The 24,230-nt window shown below is 32.3% G+C and overlaps 1 long non-coding RNA gene and 1 other non-coding gene across 2 annotated transcripts in view; one reads left to right on the forward strand and one right to left on the reverse strand.

The window, feature by feature from the left end:
* LOC129532983 (uncharacterized) overlaps positions 1–24,230 on the reverse strand; it is a 136,391-nt gene that overhangs the window by 90,888 nt on the left and 21,273 nt on the right. The gene's annotated exons all lie outside the window — the stretch shown is intronic.
* Positions 16,905–17,007, forward strand: LOC115934433 (U6 spliceosomal RNA). Its single transcript, XR_004070234.2, has one exon. It is a non-coding gene; the product is annotated as a U6 spliceosomal RNA (small nuclear RNA).

Raw genomic sequence — 24,230 nt, forward strand, 5'->3', positions numbered from 1 at the left:
AACAGGGTGAACAAGGCCAGAGGGTATGTTCCACAGATATGCATTGGTTTGGGGGTGCGTTCTGGCCTAGGGTAGACTTATGTAGAAAACAAAGGCTTGGGGGAGTTGCCATTCAGCAGCTGTGGTTGGGCAAAGCCAGATACTTCCTTCACAGATAATCACTCACCTTCAGTTTCTTCCTAGCCCGGGGAGGACTAAGCAAGAGCACTGGGGTTGTGTAGAAAAGATGGTTAAGGCCTCAAGCTTGGGAGATATGTGGACCATCCCCCCATAGTATGATGCTGTTGGCTATTCTCTTTGGTCTGGCACCTCCATAGGCCAGGCTGCAGAACAATAACCAAGATCTGCACATTGATTGCTCTGAGCTCCATCCCCATTCTTTGTGTCTAACCAACCCCAGGTGGTCTAGCCCTACTGGTACTCCCAGTGTTTCCTATGAGACAATACAGGAATGAGCTCTGGCAAAGGATTCTAGAATGGTGAGGAAGCTATAATAAATATACACCTCCTATTCACTTTTTCCACTATAGAAACTGAATCCAGGGAATTTTTCTGTGTGTGGCACTGTGCCAGTTTGGGGAAGGGCTGTGTTGTCAAAGAAAACTGTTCTTCCTACCCCACGGATGTGCTGTTCTCATTTTTTTTTTCTCAAGGACATAGCTTAGACTCACTTTCAAATTCTGGGATATTCACAAAGGTATTATTGCCTATGGATAGTTGCTAATTAGATTTCTGCGAGGGAAGGGTAGAGCCCGATGACTTATCTGCCATCTTGCTAATGTCATTAAAAATTATTATTTAGATTGTATTCTACTTTAAAAACAAATATATGTTGCAGAAAGTTTTAGGTGATATTCTCCTTAAAATCATGGAAATCCCAAAATAAAACATGTTTTACAAGTATGAGTACTATATATATATGTATATGCAAGGCACTATATATTCTAGATTGTTTCTCAGCAAGCCATTACTTTATAAAATTTATCTTTTCTGACCATTTAACTGTATAATGTGAACTATTTGATTATTACAACCCTATAAGACTAATTAATATGTGTAGGGAAGGCTAATTTAAAATAAAGTTAGGCAATATGCTTAGATTGCCTCTCTTTTAAACATAGGCTCTATTAGAAAGACAACTTGATTTTTTAAATATAAATGTGATGTTGTCATATGCCTACCTTTATGACTTATCAAAGACTCAAGTGTTCCAATTGTTTTATTCTTGTAAGAGTTTAATTAAAATGCTAAATGCAAGAGCAAATTCTGTAGTGTCAAAATTCTTAATTATTCTATATCATTAATTGGGGAAAAATACAAATGGGAAATTTCAGGGGTTTTTTATTATACTGATGACATATATAGAAAATGTACCTCTGAATATAGTAATTGTCATTGAAAAGTATCATTAGTTAAATTTAATAGCATTTACTAAGCTTCCTAGATTAAAACCTTGGAAGTTAATAAACAATTATTCTACAATATCTACTTCTAAATCACAGGTTTTCATGAATATATCATAAAAAAATCTGACAATTTTTCATTCATTGGTAATTTTTCTCATGAATGGAGCACATGAATCTAGTAATGAGTGTTAAAATAATATTAGTTATATCTTATTTTCTATCAATGCCAACAGGCTTGAAGTTGAGAGTTTGACAGTTTTCCTCTGAAAGTCCTGTTGCTAAGGTGTGTGCCTATCTCTGCCAAAACCTAACATTTATCATCTATTTTCTTTGTTGTTTATTAAAATTTTAATCTCTAAACTTTTAAGCTGTACATATGCTTTTTTGGCTATTTAAAATTTCTATATTTTGTATATATGTAATTTATACAACCAAAAGATGGCAGTACTTCATCAACTATTCTTTAACTATAGTTCTTAATATTTATTTTTATGAAGTCAAAATCTGCTAGGTGTAATTTTTATATTTCAAAAGTAAAACTATATTTCATTTCAACAGCTGTTCAATAAATGTTTTAATTTTTGAGCTCTAAATCATGATAGATTTCCTTTAGAAAAAAATATATATATGTAAAATAAAGCCCCATAATAATTTCAAATGGGTGTCTCTGAGTGGATATTTTAAACTGCCTTCTCCAGCACTTCTCTTGGATTTATTTGATTCGTTGTGTGTGAATCTCACTGAAGACAGATCCTGAAGGCCTATGGAGGTACCTTTCTACTAATACAATGATCTTGATTTCATTTCTAAAAAATTGAAGCCTATATTGGTGCTTTCAGATGTACCAAAGTGAGGCTGAATTTTTATCTATTACCTCAAGAGTTTTGGCTATAACTCTAACAAAGAAAGTACACAGGTGTTTCTAATTAATATGCCATCAACGTAATGAAAGGGATTTTTATGTTTAAATACAGCAGTACTGAAAGTCCACTGAATTTTTCATTGTATAATGATAATTCACTGAAAATTTTTATTTTTCTTGCTGCCTGTTATATTAAAAACTAGTTTTCCCTGGCAATCTTTATCATCTTTCCTACCTCTTCTAGACCCAAAATATCACAATAATCAATTTTAGTGCTTTAACATTTTAGTGTTTAATTTAAATCACAAGTGATTTAAGCTCTTCATAACTATGTATAATTTTATTATCTAATCTCTAATGCCATGTCTTATAAGAAATTTGGCCAATAATTTTATTGCCATGTGATTTAGCATGGAAGGACAAACTCCAAATATTTTGTATATTTTTAAGCTTCTTAGTGACCACCATAGCCATAATATTCCGGTCAACTTGTCTAAATTTTAGATAGTTTTTTTTCCCTAAGTATACGTCCCTGACTTTTCTTTTCTTATTTAGTTTATTAAATTTGGAATTCTAAGTTCTTGCTCTCTTCTTTTGAGATGTAAGTTTTCTCCCAGCCTTTTGCCAGTTTTACAACCCAAGAATGTCTTCCCATGGATCTGGGAACCAACATTTTGAAATGTAACCATCAAGGAAGACAGAGCCCCTATCTTTCAGTCTGTAGGAAGATAAGAGTCTGACTTAAATAAGTGCCAATGAGGCTATACAAGTGGACCAATCCTGTCAGCTCCCTCTCTCCCTAATGTCCTCTAATGCTTTTTCATTAGCCCACCCCAGGGCTTAAATCTCTCCCACCGTTTGCTTCAGTAGAGTTGAGTTTGATTTGTCTCCCTTATTGCAATAGTCTTGACCTTTATTGCAATAGCCTTAAAGTCTTCTTGTCTTTTTAACTCTGTCCAGTGCAATTTGGGGAGTGTGGGGGTGGCTCCATTACTTTGTACTGTTGAAATTGCTGGAAGAAAACATGCCACAAAAGTATCCCAGTGATTTTATTTTTTTTCAGTGCTTCTGAGACAGAAGAAACTAAAGCTCATCTTTTCTTCTTCGTGTTTTTTTCTTATAAAAAACAAAATCCTTCTTACTAATTGAATATGAGCAGTTTCAAGAGAATGTTAAGATAGGATCTTGGTTGCTCTTGGCAGTGGTGTCTATTTTTTTACCTTGTTTCTCAACTTCTTCCATAACTTCATGGAATTGTCTTTCATCAGGAAGTCAGGGTGAAGATTGGCAACTCTTATTGGGGAAAAATGCATTATATAACAAAATCTTTTCTGAACTTAGGTAAGTGACACTGATAAGAAAGGTATTACATGGACAGGCCAGTCACAAACAGAAACATTCAAGTTTTGTGAAGTCCAAATCTATAATCTGGGAATCCTCATTATGGAAAATAATACAACATTTTGAATATAAAAATTATTGGTGCTACACGCAGGGCCTTCAAATGGGCCTAGATAAATGAGGTTCCCTGCAATTTAGGCTGCACTATCTCATACATAATCCTGGAATGCAACTACTTAAATTAATCAGTGGTAGGATTAGAATACCAGGAAAAGCACACATGCATGCGAGCACACACACTCACAAACACACAGGAATAGGATGACTCTGTAGTAAGCAGTTGATCTAGAGCCTAAGCCAGAATTCAGAATTAACAGAATCCCTGGGTAGGATGTAAATTAAATTCATAATTCAGAACCCAAAGCAGATCTCAGAGCAAAGCAGGTGAAAGATGTGAGATAAAAACAATTACCAAGATTCACGTCAAATAATCAATGTATTTTCTTTTCGTTCCATTCTTTTGAGTATTTTCCTAGACAATGACTATTTTATAGTTGGGGTAAGTTCAGGAAACAGGTTTGATCTGATTAAATACTTATAAATACCTAACAAAAGTATGAACATGTATATAAGTATGATGAACATATAAGAATACGTTTATATGTGTGTATTGTGTGTGTGTATAAGTATATATACTAAATAATTTTCCTTGGTCAACTCTCTCCCATCCAAGAGCACAGGAGACGCACTATGCTTCTTTGTTCTTTTCTGTCTTTTCTGTCTCATCGTCTTTAATCACAGGACAGTGGGAACAGGGACAAGGAAGATTTTGCCAGGGTCCTGCTTTTGCTTTTGTTTTCTGTTTGTTTTTCAGTTTTGAGAGATATTGATAGGAAGTTTGGGGTGGAAGATGAGTAAAAGATGAACAAAAATAATCAGCATTTGTAAGTGAGCACAGAGATAATTGAAACAGCCAACATGGGCTTTTTAATCAAATATGTGCTCCTTGGAAAGACTCATTTTTATATATTAAAGCTCTTTGTCATACTATTTATTTTTATTTAGACAAAAACTTTTGAGCTCCTTATTGAAAATAATAATATCTAATTTTTTAAAAAAATTATAAACTGGAACTCAGACAGTGTGTATAAATGTAAAAAGAGAGAACTAAAAGTTAAGTATCTAAGATGGATTTGGAGGGTAAGTTCTCTGACTGCCCTTCCTCAGCTTCTGACTTCATTTTGCCTCCTTCATAATTACAACATTAAATTAACGCTTTTTATTTCTCACTATGCATTGAGATACAGTACTCTGTTGATACAAAAGGTAAGAATAACCTAATCCAGTATCAAAATCAGGAGGGAATTCTGGATTTGGTTTTAGCTATATATGTGTTGCTTTTCTCTTTCTAAAAAAGTAAGAATAGTGGCCTTTTTACTTCATGGAACAGTGTAGAGACGTTACTATGTCTTCGGAGATTGATAAAGGATCTATAAAAATTGATACACCCATAGGTGCATAATAACTGAGTAAAGGATTTTTTCACACAATTAGTCTTAAGGTAATCAATTTTCAGATTCTCAACTTTCACATAGGCTATTTTCAAAAGTCAATCTAAGAGTGCAGTGGTGCTGTGCTGTGATGGAGATGCGACTTCCCCTTGCTCATCTTTCTTCCTTAACTTTGAAAACACCTATACATATATACATCTCTCACCGCACTCTAAAGCATTTTTGTAGTCATAAATGTGTCTCCATATCATCAAACAGAGGAATGTTTGGATATATGGACTAGGCAAAGAGGCTCTTGCAAGTCAGATTGTTTCCAAGTGTTTACTCTCAATAAGTCAAGGAGGTCCTCATTAAATCATCAGCAGACATTCTATACAATGGAAATTTCATATGAACTAAACAAGTGAATGGGGCACATAATTATACATAATTATTTCTTCGGAAGATTCATGCATCAAAAATCAAAGAACTCTGGTTCTTGCAACCATGATAGAGGCATAAAGAACGGGTATAATCCAGTGTTTATAACAGCTGGCACATGAACGTCTGATAGCACAAACAATATGTTAGTATGTAAAAATGCCATTTCTAAAAAGTTTGTTGGAGCTTTTTATTTATTTTTTTAAAATGATGTTAGGAGATCCTTCCAATCTGGTAGTAGATATTTTTATGGACCCTTACGCCCACCCATATTTTTTATGAAATGATGAAACTCCTTTCTAGACTTTCTTCCTTCTCATAAAGGAAATTTGAGAGCAGAAAGGAAATGTGATTAACTTCCACCAACCAGGCACAAGGGAAAATAGTTATGAAAATGAGTGACAACATTAATTATTTAATCTGCTTAGAATTTTTCAATGTACTTTGTTTCTAGAAATTATTTCAGCTTAGACATGGGAATGTATGTCTTGACTGTAATTACTCATGATATTTATTATAGATTTTTAAAATTTTGGTATTTTTTCCCTCCACCTAAATGTGGCCTTCAGATCACATTAACCTGTCTTAATCAGATTGTAGACATGGTTAATGTATAATTCTTGGGATCAGGGTCATTGCCAAAATGAGGTGAGTTGCTTGCCTGGACCACTTACCCAGTGTAAGTGGCTGCCAAAGAGAATTGTACTTGAAATGAGGCCATGTTCACAGAATTCCCACAGACTTCTTAGAGTAATGTAATTTTAATTTTAATGTTCTTCAGAAAAGAGGCTAAAAGGATCAGTGCCCTGTAACTATTCCAAAGTTCCAATGCTAGCACACTACTGCTAAAAGCACACTGGACGTGAAGTGGGCCTTGTTTGGAAGTGATTAGAGGGCAGGTTTTAGAAGTAAAGATGTAATCATGTCATTTGCCTTAAAAAAAAAATCCTGTGCCAGAATCTTACTATTTCTTGGATAAAATACAAAGGCTTTATTTAGCATTCAAGAAGTCGGAGACTTGAACGGGCATGTCCCTGCCCAACATTGCAATCTCAAGTTTCACTGTCTTTCCTCTTGGTCATTTTAGTGGACTTTAACATTTTTAGATTAATGTATAATAGTTGTACATATTTCGGGGTACATGTGATCTTTTGATACCTGGTTACAATGTGTAACGGGGATATCCATCATCTCAAATATTTATCTTCCCTTTGTGTTAAGAACATTACAAATCTATTCTGGCTCTTTTGAAATATGCAACAAATTATTGTTATGTCTAATTTCTCTACTGTATTATTAAATACTAGAACTTATTCCTCTTCTAAATGTATTTTTTTTTTGTATCTCTTAACCAGCTTCATTACTGGCCATTTTAGCTCCTTTCTGGTCTTTGCCATATGCTCATATTCCCCAGGACCTTCACGTAGACAGCTTCCTCAGCCGGAAATATTCTAAAATGATTTTGAATTAGTCCTCACGTTAGTGACATTTCTTCAGAAAGCCTTCCTGTAATCTAGGTTTATTTGCATTTGTTTTTGGATCCTAAAGCCTTTTCATGAGGATGAGGGAGCAAAGGGATGAGAACTTGGCAACTAATATTTATGGAGCTCTGACTATATGTCAGGCATTCATTAACTCTTTTAGTCATTACAACAACCACTTGAGGTTGATGCCACCATATTATTATCTCAATTTTCAAACTAACTATTAGACCCTGCTTCTACTAACTGGTCCAAGGTGACAAATCTAGTAAGTGGCGAGTAATTACTTCATGCCTGTGTGTCTTTCTTACTAATCCTTTACCTCTGAGAGAGCAGTGGCTAGTGTCTGTCTTCCTCATCTTTGTGTATATCTTGAGGCTTGGTAGAGCAGATAATTAGTAAACATTCATTAGATGATAGAATTAGGCAGATAACATGATGGTGAGATAGCTTTTTTATGCATATGATAAAGAGTGTCATGAAATATTGAAAAACTTTCTGGCGAGAATTTCACATTTGTATTTGGTTCGAATGAGAACAAATAAAAGAAAGATGTGTATTTACCTGAGGAAGCTGTCAATGTAGCTCAATCCCAAAGAGTAGTAATTGAATACATGATTCTTAGAAAGGTAGTTGTGTGAAATAGGTGAGATAGTACTTATAACATTGTTGGTGGGGTTAATTATTAGCCTTGCTTTGTTGACACTACTAGATTAAAAAAATGTAACAAAAACTTCTAAAATTATCCTTCTATCAATAATATAGGTAATCTTGTTAGGTTTTCTAATTTGCTTTAATTGAATATTTTTGTTGCATAAGAAATAAACAAAACAATATTGTCATAATAATCATAGTCATTATGGAGAAAGCAGAAAATACAGACAAGCAGTAATAAATAAAGTGGTGACTGGACACAATGCAAGCATATAACCACTGTTGAAATTTGGCTGTATTTATTTTCCTGTTATCTAATAGGCAGATTGAATTACCATAAATGTGGTGTTTGAATCAGCCTGTTTATTTGGGAGGCCCAAACAACCTGAAATCTATTTCGAAATTGTATGCCTGGAAATATTGCAGCACCAAAGGTTGATGGTTTGTATCAGCATTTCCTGGAGATTTATTTGAAAACAAATGATAAGAACTAATTCTTTATCAATGCCAATGTCAAAGCAGTAGACTTCTGGGTATGTTTTGTGCTTGGCTAATGTTACAGAGAGGAAGTGGAAAAATGTATTTTTTTCATGTACAATTTTCTAAACAATGAAATTTTCATAATATTTTATTTAATATTGATGGCTGGATTAAATACTAACAGTCTAATAGACTCTTTCAATTTGAAATTAGTTAATCATTAGCGTCTTTACTTGATTACTACTACTATTATAGGGTTTTGGAACCATGTAGACATATTAAACTATATATATTTTATCTCTTTCTCTATATATAGATAGATATATTCGTTTGACAGTTTATTTTTAATGCCTGAAAGTTATGCTATGATTCTATTGTAGTTTGATGGTGAAGTATTTGTAGTCAGTTGTGCATTTTCTTCCAAGTGCTTTTTAACATTTTTAGCTGAAAATTTATTTTCTTAGGACACCGAATTTCATTGTCGGAACAATTTTTCTCCCATTTTGTAGAATGTCAATAAAGTCTAGACTTCTGTAGGAATTCTGGTTTGCAATCAGAGTTACCTTTCTACCATATAACAACAAAAGCTCTCCTTCAAGCAATTTAGAAAGGCATTTCAAGACAACAGGCAGCAAGATAGTTTCTCTCAGTATAGGCAGTATTCTATTGGTAAGTGATTTATAAGGCTGTGCATCTACACAAGTATTCAATACATCTATGTTGAGTTTCTAATTTGTTCTGCAGACCCAGAAGTATAGTCATACTACAAAGTGTAAAACATCTATTTTCAAATTTATAATAAATGAAAAGTCAAGGACTAAACAGTAAGACATGTACATTAAAGAACATTGAAAACAATTAAAATTGATATGAATAGTAACTTTTCCCAATTTTATTTTGAAAATATAAAGCCGCATTGATAATGTTTTTAAAAAATTATCTTTAACAGATGATTAAAAAATTATATTATGTTAATTCTTTAAGAAAATATTTTAAATGATAGCAAAGTAATTATATAGTTTCCAGCTTTCCAGGCAACTGGAATTGTGTGAAATGTGTGAGAAAAAAGGTAAGTAAGTAGTTGAACAATACTAATTGAACAAAGCATTTTTGAGGTCTCTGAATAGAGGAAGCAATATAACATGATAATTAAAATAAAATTGACAAAATAGGTCTGGAAAAAATCCCGGAGGTCTTTGTGTTTCCTTATGTATTTTCCTTTATATATTTTAAATTTTTATGTATGATTTTTTCTTTGTTAGAAAACATTCAAACAAAAATATACAAAACAATATAAAACCACTGTGTTTTTGTATTATTTTGGAATTTTTTAAGTAAAAGAAACAGGATAAAATATATAAATTTGAAGCTCCCCTTCCTTTCCCTTATATTATACAGAACCAACCAATAATAAAAATGAAATTCCAATTGTTGATGCTATTACTAGATAGGAATGTATCTATAAGCAATATATATTGTTGATTGCACATGTTTGATTTTTTTGAATTTTTTTTTCAGAAATGGAGTTTCTATCACTCAGGCTGGAGTGCAATGACATGATCATAGCACACTTCCACCTCTAACTCCTGGGCTCTAGAGGTTCTCTCGCCTCAACCTCCTGAGTAGCTGGGACTGCAGACAGGCTCCACCATCCTCAACTATTTATTTTTTATTTTTACTTTTGAGTTATGGGTCTTGCTTTGTTGCTCACATGGGTCTCGAACTTCTGGCTTAAAGTGAACCTTCCACCATGGCCTCCCAAAGTACTGGAATTATACACGTGAGCCACGAAATGGGGCCAATGTTTCATTTTTATGTCAAAGTTCTCATATTATAATTTTGCAGTTTAATGTTACTTTTAATAAGTTAAGTTCTAGGTCTGTTTATATTGCTATAAATAGATCTAATTTTTACAATTTCATTTGGTTCATAGTGTTTGATAGCATAAATAGATAACCATGAATTCATACAATTTTTTCCTGCTACTCATCGATGATATATATGTTTTTAAGTTTACAAATAACAAGGCAAGGTCTTGTCTCTGCCTCCTGAGTACTTATGTACAAGTGTTTCTCTGGAGCTTAATGCCTATTTCCTGATTCAAACTTTATAATCTTTTTTCTTTTTTAGCTTTATTAGCTGCTGGAAAACTGATCTGAAAGCTGGACACATGTTTAGTCTAATCAGCAACATAAGAGCATTCTTGACTCTGAGCATTACCAAAGGAAATACCAGGTAATGTCAAAGTTTTTTGTTTTGTTTTGTTTTTAAATTTTATATTAAATGTGTAACTCTTACTGTGACATTTAACTTAAATTTTGAAGCAGACAAATGTATTAATCATTTAATATAAATGTTCTTATTTTGTCATATATGTGGAATTTTTTCTACCCAACAGCTCAACATAGTATTCTGTGCCTGTAATCCCAGCACTTTGGGAGGCCTAGTTTGGCGGATTACTTGAGGTCAGGAGTTTGAGACCAGCCTGGCCAACATGGAAAAACCTAATGTGTACTAAAAATCCAAAAAGTAATCAGACACACACCTCTAATCCCAGCTACTGAGGAGGCTAACGCATGAGAATAGCTTGAACCCAGGAGGCGGAGGTTTCAGTAAGCCGAGATGATGCCACTGCACTCCAGCCTGGGCGACAGAGAGAGACTCTGTCTCAAAAACAAACAAACAAAAAGTATTATCTTATATAGTACAATAATAGATGAATAATTAATTGGATGAATATATGCTTGTACAAAGTGTGTGTGTGTTTGTAGAGAATCTTCCCCACTCACCTGCTAATTTAATAACATTTTGTAGTAATTTCTGACATAATGTCTATCAATTTTCCATTTTTTGTTTTTCTGTTTCACAAATTTATGGACTTGTGGTTTTCTAGTTTGTCTGGTTCTTTAAAAAAATGTCTTTTGAATTTTGATTGAAATAGCATTGAATTTATTGAGTAACTGAATTGTTTTAAACATTGAGTACTCACATCCCTGCATATAATTATTGATTCATCCATGAATTGAATATTTTGTCAAGTACCATTTGGTAACTATTTTGTTAGACTCATATTTAAGTAACATTTGGGAGTAATTTTTATCATATTTTTATCATATTATATATAATGTTTTTACTGTTGATGTATAGAAATGCTACTGCTTTTGTTTTTATCTACTTTTTTTTTCATTCACTCAACCTTGTGGAACTCAGTATGTTTTTAAATAGTTGCTGATAGATTTGTTTGAATTTTCTATATACCCAATTGTATTTTCTGCAAATAATAATTATGTTCTTTCTTTTTTATGACAGTTTTCTTAAGTTATGTTCTCAAGTATGTTCTATTCTTACTCTATTGGATGGGACTTTCAGGATAACATTGTGGAGGAAATCAATTATAGATATATTTGGTCTGCTTTTTTCAAACTCCAGTTATTTTCTAACTCATCATTTATTTATTTGTGTTATTTTCATCTGCTAATTCAGCCAAATTAAATTTTAAAATCGTATTTTATTTTTTCCCAGTTGTAAATTTTTATATTTTATTTATTTATTTTCTAGTTAATATTTTTTTATTTTTAATAGTGGTTGGTATTTGTGAAAATTAAACCTAAAATCTGGATATAAAACAATATTGATTCTGCATGGTCAATCATTTTCATTTCAAATGGGGGTGGAGAAAAATCACCATTCTTCTTATTAAAACATAATAGTATTACTAACATTTGCTGAGCACTCACTATGTGCCAAGTACTATGTTAAGTTATAATTTTACATGACTACTTTTTAATATGCATGCATGAATTAACCAATGTCAAGGTAATCCATTTTTCAATATTCTGCCAAATAACAAAGTTTAACTCCCTTCCTCTCACAACTTCACTACTTTAATTTGATCTTATTGACGACAATCATAATGAATCTCTACCTCTCATTTTTTAAGATGAGCAAATATTTAGATTTACTAATAGGTGTACAGAAATTTTCATTCACCAAAACTTCTTCCATCATGCTTTATTCTAAGTTTGATTTCTTTGTTGAATTTAAAATTTTAAATTTTTTTCATTCTCTCAATAATTCAAAGAATTGAACTATCACGTACTGATTGCACTAAAAGTGTTGTATTTCTTTAACTCATAAGTTAAATTTAAATAGTAACTGACTCAACTAATATTTTTTAGTATCTTCTATATGTCAGGTATTGATGTAGGTGCTAGGGCTGTAACACTGAACCAAAAGGCAAAACTATATGCAAAGAGCTTATAATCAATTGAGTCATTATAAAATAATAAGATGTACAATATAGTGTATGCCTGATTCTTATTAAGAGAAATAATAAAGAAGGGTAGAGAATCCCTGGGCACAAGAGAAGCAATGCCTTTTTAAGACAGGATGGTTGAGGGAAACCTACTTGATAACACGGCATATGAGTGAAAACCTGATAATATAAAAGAGTCAGCCATGCAGTGATACAAGTGCACAAAGCATTGCAGAGAGGTTGAATGAGAAGGGGAAAGCTTCTAATCATTGAGGAGGAAGAGGACAGTTCCAAGTTGAGTGTAGTTGAGGTGAAGTAAAGTAAAGAGGAGAGAGTAGAAGAACTAATAGAATTTGAATTCAGAAAGCCATTAGCTTTTGAGACCATGTAGACCCAGTCCAGTGCCTAAGGTGTTTGGCTTCTAGAGGAGTAACATGAGAAGCCATTCAATCGTTTTGGAGATTGGAGTGAGGTGATCTGATTGTCAATCTAAGAAACGGTTTTATTTTGCACATTTTTAACATATGGTTAGAGAGGAACATCTAAGGGGATACGAACAGCGGATGTTTGGAGATATAATTCTGTAGCACAGGGAGGAATCAGGGTTGGACCAGGGTTGAAAAAGATTCAGTACGTAGAAAGTTGTTGAAGGACAATAAGGGTATAAGAATACAAAATTTGGGCATTTGAAGATGGGGAACAGAGGATAATGGACAGGAAACATCAGTGCTCACATGTTGGTAAAGGACGTGGAAGCCGTGAAGGAGTCAGAAAAGAAGTTTATAGGTTTTCCTAATTATTCTCCTACGATTTTCTAAATTCTTTTCATCTCTTCACTCAAGTGTTTTGTTTATTATTATTTGCAGTAATAATTTTATATATTTATGGGAAATGAATGATGTTCTCTTATATGTTTACATGGTGTAATGATTAAATGGAATCCTGTTTTTTTTGTTGTTTTATACCATTTCTTCTCTTACACACTCCACACTTTCTCTTCACTTTCTAAACTTCTGGGACAGGTTTTCTCAGCTACACGTTACCTATGAAATTGCAGCTGCCACACTCCTCAATTATTGCTAATGGCTCCATGTGCTAGCTCTCACTCCACACCTTATTTCAAACTCTTATTATAAGGGTTTTTAATAGCATTGGCCATTTTACAACTCACTCCTATATAGATTATCTTCTCCTTTTGTTCTAGAGCATTACCTTTTAGGTGGTTTACCACAAAGACATAAATACCAATTTTCTTCATAGTTCTTCTTTCTTTGCCCATTTATAAAATTATATTTTATTCACTGATATAAACTACATAAACAACTAATGTTCAATTTTTCAAGCTGAAAACTGGGGGATTTTCTAAATTTCCTAGTTTTTCATTTCCTACATTTAGTCCATACCTACTTTTTTTCATTCTGCCTTGGAAATAATTCTCATATCCTTTGTGTTTCTCGTTCTTCACCCTAGCACACATCTATCTGTTCAGGGTAAAATTTCCCATAGCTTGTATTATGGGCCACTAATTATTTGATTCTTAATGAAATGTTATATAAAAATGATTTCTCTTTTTAAAAAAAGGAAGAAAAAGAAAATAAAGATTGGGAAGTGCATTAAACAAACAGATACATTTGTTAATTGTAGGATACTTTTAGAATACTTTTAGAATACTTTGTGAATTGCCAAGAGCCCCATAAAGTATGAAGTATTTTACAGAACCTCTTTCTTGTTGAGAATCTCACAGGCAAATTATTCTGCTCAGAGCACACTGTGAAACTCTGAATTCCAGAATTTGTTGCAATAGCCTCAGATTTGCTCTCCTTTCAGACTGGCTTCCCCAAAACTTTCTAAGGTTTTAGACTAATTTATAAATCTGATTATTTACTCCTTGTGTTTTAAGCCACTCAAATGGCTCTTTATTGCTTATTTAGGATAAAATCTAAAATCTTGTGTGATCCAGACTTTGTCTAGTGTTCTAATTTCATTCCACTACTCTCTGTTAAGCACACTGACCTTCAACCGTATTGAACTATTTGAAATTCCTGAACTCATTCTGTTTTTTTCACATCTCCGTAACATTCATGTATTTTTTTTTACCTTCTTATAAAACAGCTTTGTCCCTCCTTTCCTGTTGGCTAAGTTCCATTAATTGCTGCGTATCTATTGTTTCTTGGGAATATGTTCTACTTTCCTCCTTGCAACTCAAAAATATTTTGTGCTTTTCTGTTGTACTCATAACTCCCAAGCATACACCATCCATTATACTCACATAAAAACTCTTTTAGTAGAGCTCATAATATTTTGTTAATGTGTCTTTTTCTTCAATGAAAGTAATTTCATAAGACAAAACCTGGTATTCATGTGGAAGGAATGGAGTCAATAAAATATATATATATATATATATATATATATATATATACACACACATATGTATATATACACACATATATATCTATATATAATTTGTTGACCGGGCATGGTGGCTTGTGTTTGTAACCCCAGCACTTTGGGAGGCTGAGGCGGCCAGATCACCTGAGGTCAGGAGTTCGAGACCAGAATGACCAACATGGCAAAACCCCATCTCTACTAAAAATACAAAAAAAAGATTACCCGGGCTTGGTGGCACGTGCCTGTAGTCCCAGCTGCTTGAGAAGCTGATGCATGAGAATCTCTTGAACCCGGGTGGCAGAGGTTGCAGTGAGCCACGATTGAGCCACTGCATTCCAGCCTGGGTGACAGAGCGAGACTCCGTCTCAATTTTAAAAATATAATATATATAGAGAGAGTATATATTTTTAATTGAGACAGAGTCTTGCTTTATATATATATATATAATATACATATATTAATATATAGTATATATAATAGTTATTATATATAAAACAGCTTTTTCCCTCCATATAATATACATTATATATAATTCATTATATATAACAACAGCTTTGTCTCTCCATATAGTATATGTATATTCTGTCTGCCATGAATTTAGAAACTGTTTTTATATTATGAGTCATTGCCCCTGTTAGTATTTTAGTGGGCACTTTCCAATTCTGATCTCTTTTCCTTTGGTTAACTCACACTTGGAATAATGTAGTTAGAAATGTAGTGCATCAATTTGCTCCATTTCTGTTTGCAGGTACTTTGCACTAAATAGTTATTTGCTAATATTAATGTGTGGTATTACTTGATTCTTCTTCCTCATATGTACTATTATTAATATTAGGAAGCATCTGTAATGATCCAGGATTTAATTTCAATAAAATTTGACATACTTACTTTTTAATATAATTATATTGTATATGATATTGTATGTCACACTTATCTTGCAGATGGTGAATGTTAAATAATGTTGATCTAACAAGCTGTTTAACTGGTTATGTTTTACTTTATTTGAAGTACTGTAAGTGAAAATCATTTTATAATTTTTATGTTTTATTTTGTAATGAAAATAGAAATAAAAATGTGAATATGACAATGAAACATCTGTATAAAATACTTATTGTGGAGAATATAATTTGGCAAGCAAGGTTTAAGTGTCTAAATTTTTATCCATATGCATTTCTCTAAGGAAAGTCAATTTCCAGGCAGGCGGCTGTACTACATGATTGTATAACTTGCCTAATCTAATATGACATATGAATGTATTAATTTTAAAACAACTTCATTGCATGTATCATTGGCTACCAGTCATTTTTAAATGTTCCCCAATAATGGTGTGATAGAAATTCTTTTAACTAGTGTGCATTAGATTGAATGGATTTACGTCCTGAAGACGTCTAGCTGGTTTCATAATGCAGGTTAAAATGTTACACTAACACGTGTATAACATCAATACATCTTCAACATCATTGTGTCTTGTGCCTTTAACAAAACTGGTTGAGATGTATTCTAAAGAAAAAAAATTAAACAGAGTTGATTAGAAAATGCATGAATTTAATAGGTCAGAATGTTGGAAATATACATATTCCTGTCTTTAGAAGAAAAATAGATCTATCTAATCTAATCTATCATCTATCTACATTTCTTCATATTATTTTCACATTATTTTAATGAACTGAAATGATTTTTAAACTAATTAAATAATTGTTAATTAGACTTTATCAAATATTTAAATAATTTAGAAATATAAAATAAAATCAATTTTAAAAGTTGTGTGTCTTAAATATTGTAAGTATTATCTAAATCTTAGATATAACTTTATATTAAGAACTGAAAATAAATACCTGGAAATTATCTTAGTATGATTTTTTACCACAACATTATTATTGGTGGTGAGATTTGACCAATCCATTAAAATAAAATGGCTCTTGTAGAATGAGTAGATAAACTGTGGTACACATTTTTGATGGAATAATTAATAGATAAAACAACACAAATGTAATCTTAAATGTATCCCTCTAAGTGAAGGATGGTAATCCTAAAAGACTAAATATTTTATAAATCTACTTATAGGACATTTTTGAAAAGGAAAAATACAGGTTTAAAAGCTGGTCAGTGTTGCTTTGGCAGCTCGTATACTGAAATTAGAATAACATGGAGATTAGCATGGCCTCTGTTCAAGAACAACATGTAAATTCATGAAGCATTCCATTTTTTTGTTTGCTTTTTGTTTTGAGACAGTCTTGCTCTGTCTCCCAGGCTGGAGTGCAGTGGCGCAATCTCGGCCAACTGCAACCTCCGCCTCCCAGGCTCAAGCGGTTCTCCTGCCTCAGCCTCCTGAAGCGCCCACCACCATGCCCAGCTAATTTTTGTATTTTGAGTAGAGACAGGGCTTTACCATGTTGATCAGGCTGGTCTCGAACTCCTGACCTCAGGTGATCCACACGCCTCGGCGTCCCAAAGCAATTCTGAGATTACAAGCACTGCGCCCGGCCAGTGTTCCACATTTTAAGCAAAAAAAAAAAAAAAAAAAAAAAAAAGCAACAACAACACATCCAATCAGTGATTTTCAGAAGTTGATGGTGATTACAAAAGGGCATCCCCAGAGAACTGGGAGATTGATATTACTGTTCTTAATCTTCATTATGATTCTCTTTACATGATTGCATCCATGTGTCTAAACTCGTAAAACTTCTCATCAAAGAGGGTAAGATTTATTACCTATACATTTTTTAAAATCAAATTAAAATATACCACTGTTTCTATAAATAAACTATTTAAGTTACTTTCCTCTAAAATGATGCTCAGCATGTACTTCTTCAAATTTTCTTTATGATACAATTTCTATGTCAATTTTATAGGGTCTTTTTTATCTACATATTTTCCCTGTCAATTTTATAGGGTCTTTTTTATCTACACATTTTCCCTGTCACATATATTGAAAAATTTAAATCCATAATCTCAATCATATGCTTAATGTACCCAAATTATTTTCATAAGGAAAAAAATAGAATTTGGAGGAAATAATTTTTCTTTTATCATCAGTTAGTATGAAGAGTCAGCCTTTGCTACTTTAAATATCTAGTCACATAGAAGTGTCATGTGGTTCAAACACAGATTTGTTTCAATGATGAATACATTGATTTTTATCATATTTTAAATTCTTCTAATTATTTCATATTTTTCCACCTTCAGTAAATCTACTACAGTGTCTTTTCTAAGGACAAGAATTCTTGCATTTTTTATTTATACGTCCAATTCTTCTATTAAATATGTCCCCCATTTATATATATTTATATATTTTTTTCTTTTAATATTAATCTTCACTAAGCAATCTGCCTCTAATTATATTAATGATTTGCTGCAAAAGGGTCGTGTAGATTGTGGGTTATTAAAAATTTGAGTAGTTAAAGAGAGTTATTTTATTGGTTACCTCTAGTGAGCTTGTTAGTCATTGTGAAGCACTATGGCTACGCCATTTATTATTTATTTTTTCAACTTGCATTTAAATAAATCTACTACATACCAGGCACAGTTCCATATGATGAGAGTATGGACTAATGACATAACCTCCTCTCAAGAACCCAAGTAAGAAGAATAAAAAGGAACAATTACCTTATAACATAACTACACATATTATGAGGGAACACATGGAAGGGAAAGATGACCTTGGCTTCAGGATATAAGAAGAACTTTAGAGGTGTGGCAGTTAATTTGGGTTATGAAGGAAGGGTATGTATTTGCTGTGATAACATAGAATTGGTAAGGCCATGGCAGCAGACGGAAGAGGACAGGCCAAAGGTATGTGGGCCAGAGGGATAAGTCAGGACCAGCTATGGAAAAGTAAAATGTATCCAGTTTCAAATACTTTACATATTCTACACTAAAAGAAAACATGATTACATTTGTAATTTAGAAGGCACTAGTAAATTGAGCAATAGTTTGAATGTTGGTTCAGAGGGAGATGAAAATTATTTTTATTGTTATAACAATATTACACATTTTTATCTTGAGTTCTCATTGTCCAAGGCATGAAGTGGGTCATGGTCCATTTAACAGTAAAAGTAATGTAAATTTATTATTTCTAATTTGTTTATAAATATATTTAGATAATAAAAATAGCCTTGATGCTTGTCTGGTTCATGTGCTTATTTCCTTCTTGATTACAGAATAAACATGACCCAGATCATGTTTGTCTAGGCTTTTTAAAGAAACAATAATACAAACATTTCCAAATAGCTACCTTTTCTCCGGATAAATATTCCCTTAAACTTTTGTTAACAAAAGTTTACAAAAAAAAAGGGGTTACAAAGCAAATCAAACATAATTCTTTCCCCACAAATATTGATAATCTAGTTGAGAGGAGTTCTTAGAATAAACACAAGAAAAGACAAAGCCATATTTATGTCATAAAATAGAGAATAGAGATATATAATTGATGAGAGATATCATTAAAATCAGAATATAAAGTCATACTTTATTAAAATCACAAAGCTAATAAATAATTTGAAATATTTCTATTATATTTAAAAGCATCACATTTTTTGGTTGCTCTGATGAATATGGCCCCCCGTATAATACACACACATCACTATTCATCTTACTAAAACATTTACTTGACCTTCTAAATAATATTTCTCTACATGTTATGATACCAAAGAGAAGCAATGGAATGGAATGCAACGTTTGGCTATGTTGAAAATTTGTATATATTAACTTCTTAATTTGGGAAGGGATAAACAATTATCCTTATTAAATATATCAAAATTCATCCTCAGAAAACATATGAGATAGATATTATTTTCATTTTACAAAAGAACACAATGAAATTAATAGCTTATTGCTAAATGTCTGGCGTGAAATTGAAAATGAATTTGATTCAAGTCTAATGATTTCAAATTTAATGTGGATACTTAAGTACTATAATACTATAGAAATTAAACTCATGAAATGAGCTTGTGTGATTTTTTTAATAAAACCTTTAAAAGTACCTGAAAAAGCACTGCTTGATAGTTCAAAAGATATTCATTGATAATCAGTGGTTACCCATGAAGGCACCCTCTCCCTACCCTAATTTATTCATGAATAAATAATAGAAAATACTCACTTCATCGTTTTAAGTGAGGATTCAATGTGTTAATATTTGTCAAAATTATTAAACACTGCCTAGCACGTAGAACATGCCATACAAATGTTAGCTGTTATTGTTGTCTTTTATAATGTTGGTATTATTTTAATATATATTTTTCAGATGTTGATGTGAATCTATTTAAGAGATACACAACAGAAAATATATTGATAGGGCATCCTAACAGATCAATTTCCAGCAGTTTCAGCTTCTTTGTCCATGTTACTTATTTCAAGACCTGAACCCTTCCTTCTTATCCTTCTGCTCTTTAAGTTTTCTTCCTCCTCCTTCTAGACTTTCTACTTTTCCTCCTTATAGTCCTCTTTTTCTAGAACTTCAAGGGGACCTATTTCTGGGAATGGAGTTGAAGTTTCAGGCATTGTGTTTGAATGCCTTTATTTGATGTGCCCTCAAAGGTTGAGTCTTTTTTATAAGGATCCTCAAGAACATAGTGCAAGCCCCACAATCATCAAACCTAACTATGATGCATGAGTAGGAAGCTCACGGTTAGGGACAACAACCCCACAGAGTTCCGAGTAGGTTTCCGGATAACTTGCTGGTGTAAACAGTGGTGGATAATAGTTTCTCCTCTTAGAACTTTGATTCTATTTGTAATTAATAGAAAATAGCATTTGAATAAAACATTTCAGTACATATCAAAAAAAACAACTTCAGATTCTTAACAACAATTGATCATTTTGTCAGTAAATATTTGAAATCTAGTATCCATTACTCGTCATGCAATATTCTCCAAAATAATTTATCTTTATTAGATAGAGGTTCATGTCTTCATCTTTTGTTGCTACATCTTGTTCATCCCATGAAATTTCTGAATCTCAGTACAATGTTACACTTGATTCAGCAACTTGGAATATATAATAAGTTAAAAAATGGATTAAGCTCTCAAATTATGTGTGATTCAATACATATTACATAATAATATTTGACATGAAGCCCAAGGTTTTTACAATATCTTTATTTCTAAACACATGAACATTTGGTTTGGAACTGAGAAGTCTGTTAATTGATTTTGAATTATTCCATCTACTTTTCTCAGTATCACTGACAAGAAAGTAGAAAGCACATCAGCTATTAATAATCACGAAAACAGCAATAGTCCTTTTTAACCACATTCCAACTGTTACCACTATTTAAATTTACAAATTACTTTTCTACATTTATCTAAAGCCTTCTACAACATTGCTTTCTTAGAATGTACTATAATTCCTGAAGATTATTTCTTTTCTATTTCAAAAATATGGCATTTTTCTTCCTGTTTTTTAAATGAATGTAGGTAGTTTCCTCTAATATCTAGTAAAAGTTCAGTCTGATTTTTCCTTCTTGCCTTTCTTCTCTTATTTTTCCAATTTCTCCTATCTATTACTATCACTTTTCTACTTGGGCAGTTTGGAATCTTAGCCTAGAAAACATGCTTATTTCTCTGTTGTTTTTCCTTCTGCTCCCTGCTGATATATTTAAACATGTTACATCTATATTCATAACTTCACATTTAAATTTCTGAAATAATGCCCTAATTGGTCTGCTCCTCTCCCTGCCACCATTATTCTGACAAACCTTCATTTCTAATCCAACACACAGCCAGTAAAATACTAACATGCTTATGCCACATTTTCACTTCCTTACATTACTACCCTTAGTAAGTCTCCACCTCACTGAGGGTAAGACAAAATCCACACAATATTATGGGCAGTTTTCAAAGGGAATCATATTACTTTCAAAGGCTGTTTTATGATTTTTCCCTAATACTTGGGAAATTTTATACACTTACTAGGTGGAACCACAACTGTAAGGTTTCTCTTTTATAAAGAAGAATACCACCAAGTAAAAATTGCCCAGTATCCTACCATTCTTGAATATCCATCTAGATTATCAGGCAAATCAAACAAAACAGAACAAAACAGAAACAACAAAACCATTTATAAAAACAGAGCCTAGAATCTGAGTTTTTAAAATATAAAAATCCAGTATTTTAAAGTTTTTATGTACTCTTTATTTTCCTATGACCATATAATCAAAAAGATACTGTATTTCACTTCTATGACATTATCTAAAGTTTTTAACCATTGAAGCAATCCATAAAACACATATGACAGAGACTTCGTGACATTTGAGTTGTCAGTTTAACACAATCCACATTGGTAATTTTCACATGCAAGTATGCAACAGTGGAGATTTGAAACAACTTTTAACAGACTTAAAAATAGGATAACCATACAATGTATCACTTAAATGGGGACACTCTTGATCGTGAAATATGGTATTAAATCAATTAGTACCTAATATTTTTGAAATGCTTCTTTCTTGCTTGATTTATTGATTAATACTGTTGGAACTACAAAGTAGTTATTTTCAAAATATTGCTGCCTAAAAATAGTATACATTTGTAGGTTTAAGCAAAATAACATTATTGACTGAATATGTTTTTTATAAGAGAATTTCTGCTTTCTATACATAATGGAGTAATTTAATTAATGTGAAAATTACCTTTTTACTTCTACTGGAAAGAACTTGAAAATCAACAAATACATGAAACAAATGCTTCCAGACATCAGACAACAGAGAGTGCCAGAAGATGAACCTTAAAAAAAGAAAAACAGATGAGGTGAGCCCTGTGGTCACCTGACTTTGAGCCTGGAGACACTTTAGACCCTGGTAAGGAGTGAGAAACCCATTGAGAGCAAAGAGGTGTCGCTTAGTTAGGGAGGCAGAGGTTAGAGTTTGATAACTCAGAGATATTTGGAATTTGTGAAGCAGAGTACATAAACAGAGGGAATTCAACAAAGAAAGAACTGTAGAAAACTGCACAGAATTTCATATTATTCTGTTCCTGGGTATTAAGATATGTATGAGTAGCATGCAAATCTGTGAGTCCAGGCGGAGAATGACTCAGAAGCTCCTAGTGTTTCCAAAGCTTTTAAAGGACTCTAATATTTTCAAATTCTAACCAGCTGGACTAGGGAGTTCTCAGCGAATAACTGGGGTATTCAAAAGAGATTCAAGAAGGTAATGCTTTAATAGTAAAAACAAAGTAGCCCTAGAATAGAAGCTACTATATTAAAAGCCCTAGATTAAAAGCTGGTATAAACATGTTCTAGCAAACCTTAAGCACTTGCCTCAAATGGTTCAAGGTGACCCTAAGAAAAATTACCAGTAAGGACAAAGTTCAGCACTCTTTAAAATGGCAACAACATACAACACAAGGCATAAATAATAAAACAAAGCAAAATGTCCTTTAATCAAACCAACAGACATGCCAACGAATAAAAATATGAGATCTATAACTAGAAAAAAATTGTTGTAAGATCCAGAAATGTCAGAGATGAAGAATTTACAAACAAGAACATTAAAGTAGCTTTTATAATCATGCTCAAATATTTTTTAGAAGCATAGGCATAATGAGTATGAAATGAAGGATACATACAACAAACAAATACAACTTATTGAAATGCAAAATACATTGTCTAACGTACAAAATTTGCTAGATAAGATCAAAGAAGACTAGATACTGTAGAAAGAAAGCAAAATCATTGAATTTGAGGACAGAAATAGAAACTGTCCGAATGGAATCACGGGAAAAGAAGCAAATAAGAAATGAGTTTCAGAGAGCCAAACATCACAAGTAGTTCTGCTACATGCAACCAGATGCTTAGAGGAGTCCGGGATAATAAAAACACATTTGAAAACCTAATGGCCAAAATTTTCAATTTTATGAAAACAATAAATTTGAAGTTCAAGACAGTCAAAAATTCTAAACTATCAATAAAACAACAAAATCCACGATACAAAATGTCACAATTAAATCACTGAAAACAGCAAAAGAGAAAATAGTAAAAGCAGACAACAATGATACATTTTGTAAAGAATAACAAAAGATAAAAATTATTCCAAATTTCTCCTCAGAAACCACATTAGCCTTTGGTGGGACAGTTACAGAGATCTAGGTGGCTGTAGAAAATGTGAACTAATTTGGTTGCCTATATCAGTCAACTCAACCTCATTGGCCTTTAAGGAACACTTTAATTAAACAACACAATGCATTTTTTTGAGTCAACATGAACCCACTTACCAATATTAATCATATTTTTGCCATTAAAACACATATTTTTAAGTTTAAAAGAACTGAAATCATACAGAATATGTTCTTTGACCACAGCAGCATTATCAGAAATTACTAACATTAAGATATTTGGAAAATTTTCTAACTCTTAGAAAACAAATACAACTATGAGTAATTCTCAGGTTAAAAAGATTTTATAACTGAAAATAGGAAATATCCTTAATTGAATGAAATT

Source organism: Gorilla gorilla, chromosome 3 (genome assembly GCF_029281585.2).
Source record: "Gorilla gorilla gorilla isolate KB3781 chromosome 3, NHGRI_mGorGor1-v2.1_pri, whole genome shotgun sequence".
In the NCBI taxonomy this organism is placed as follows: domain Eukaryota; kingdom Metazoa; phylum Chordata; class Mammalia; order Primates; family Hominidae; genus Gorilla; species Gorilla gorilla.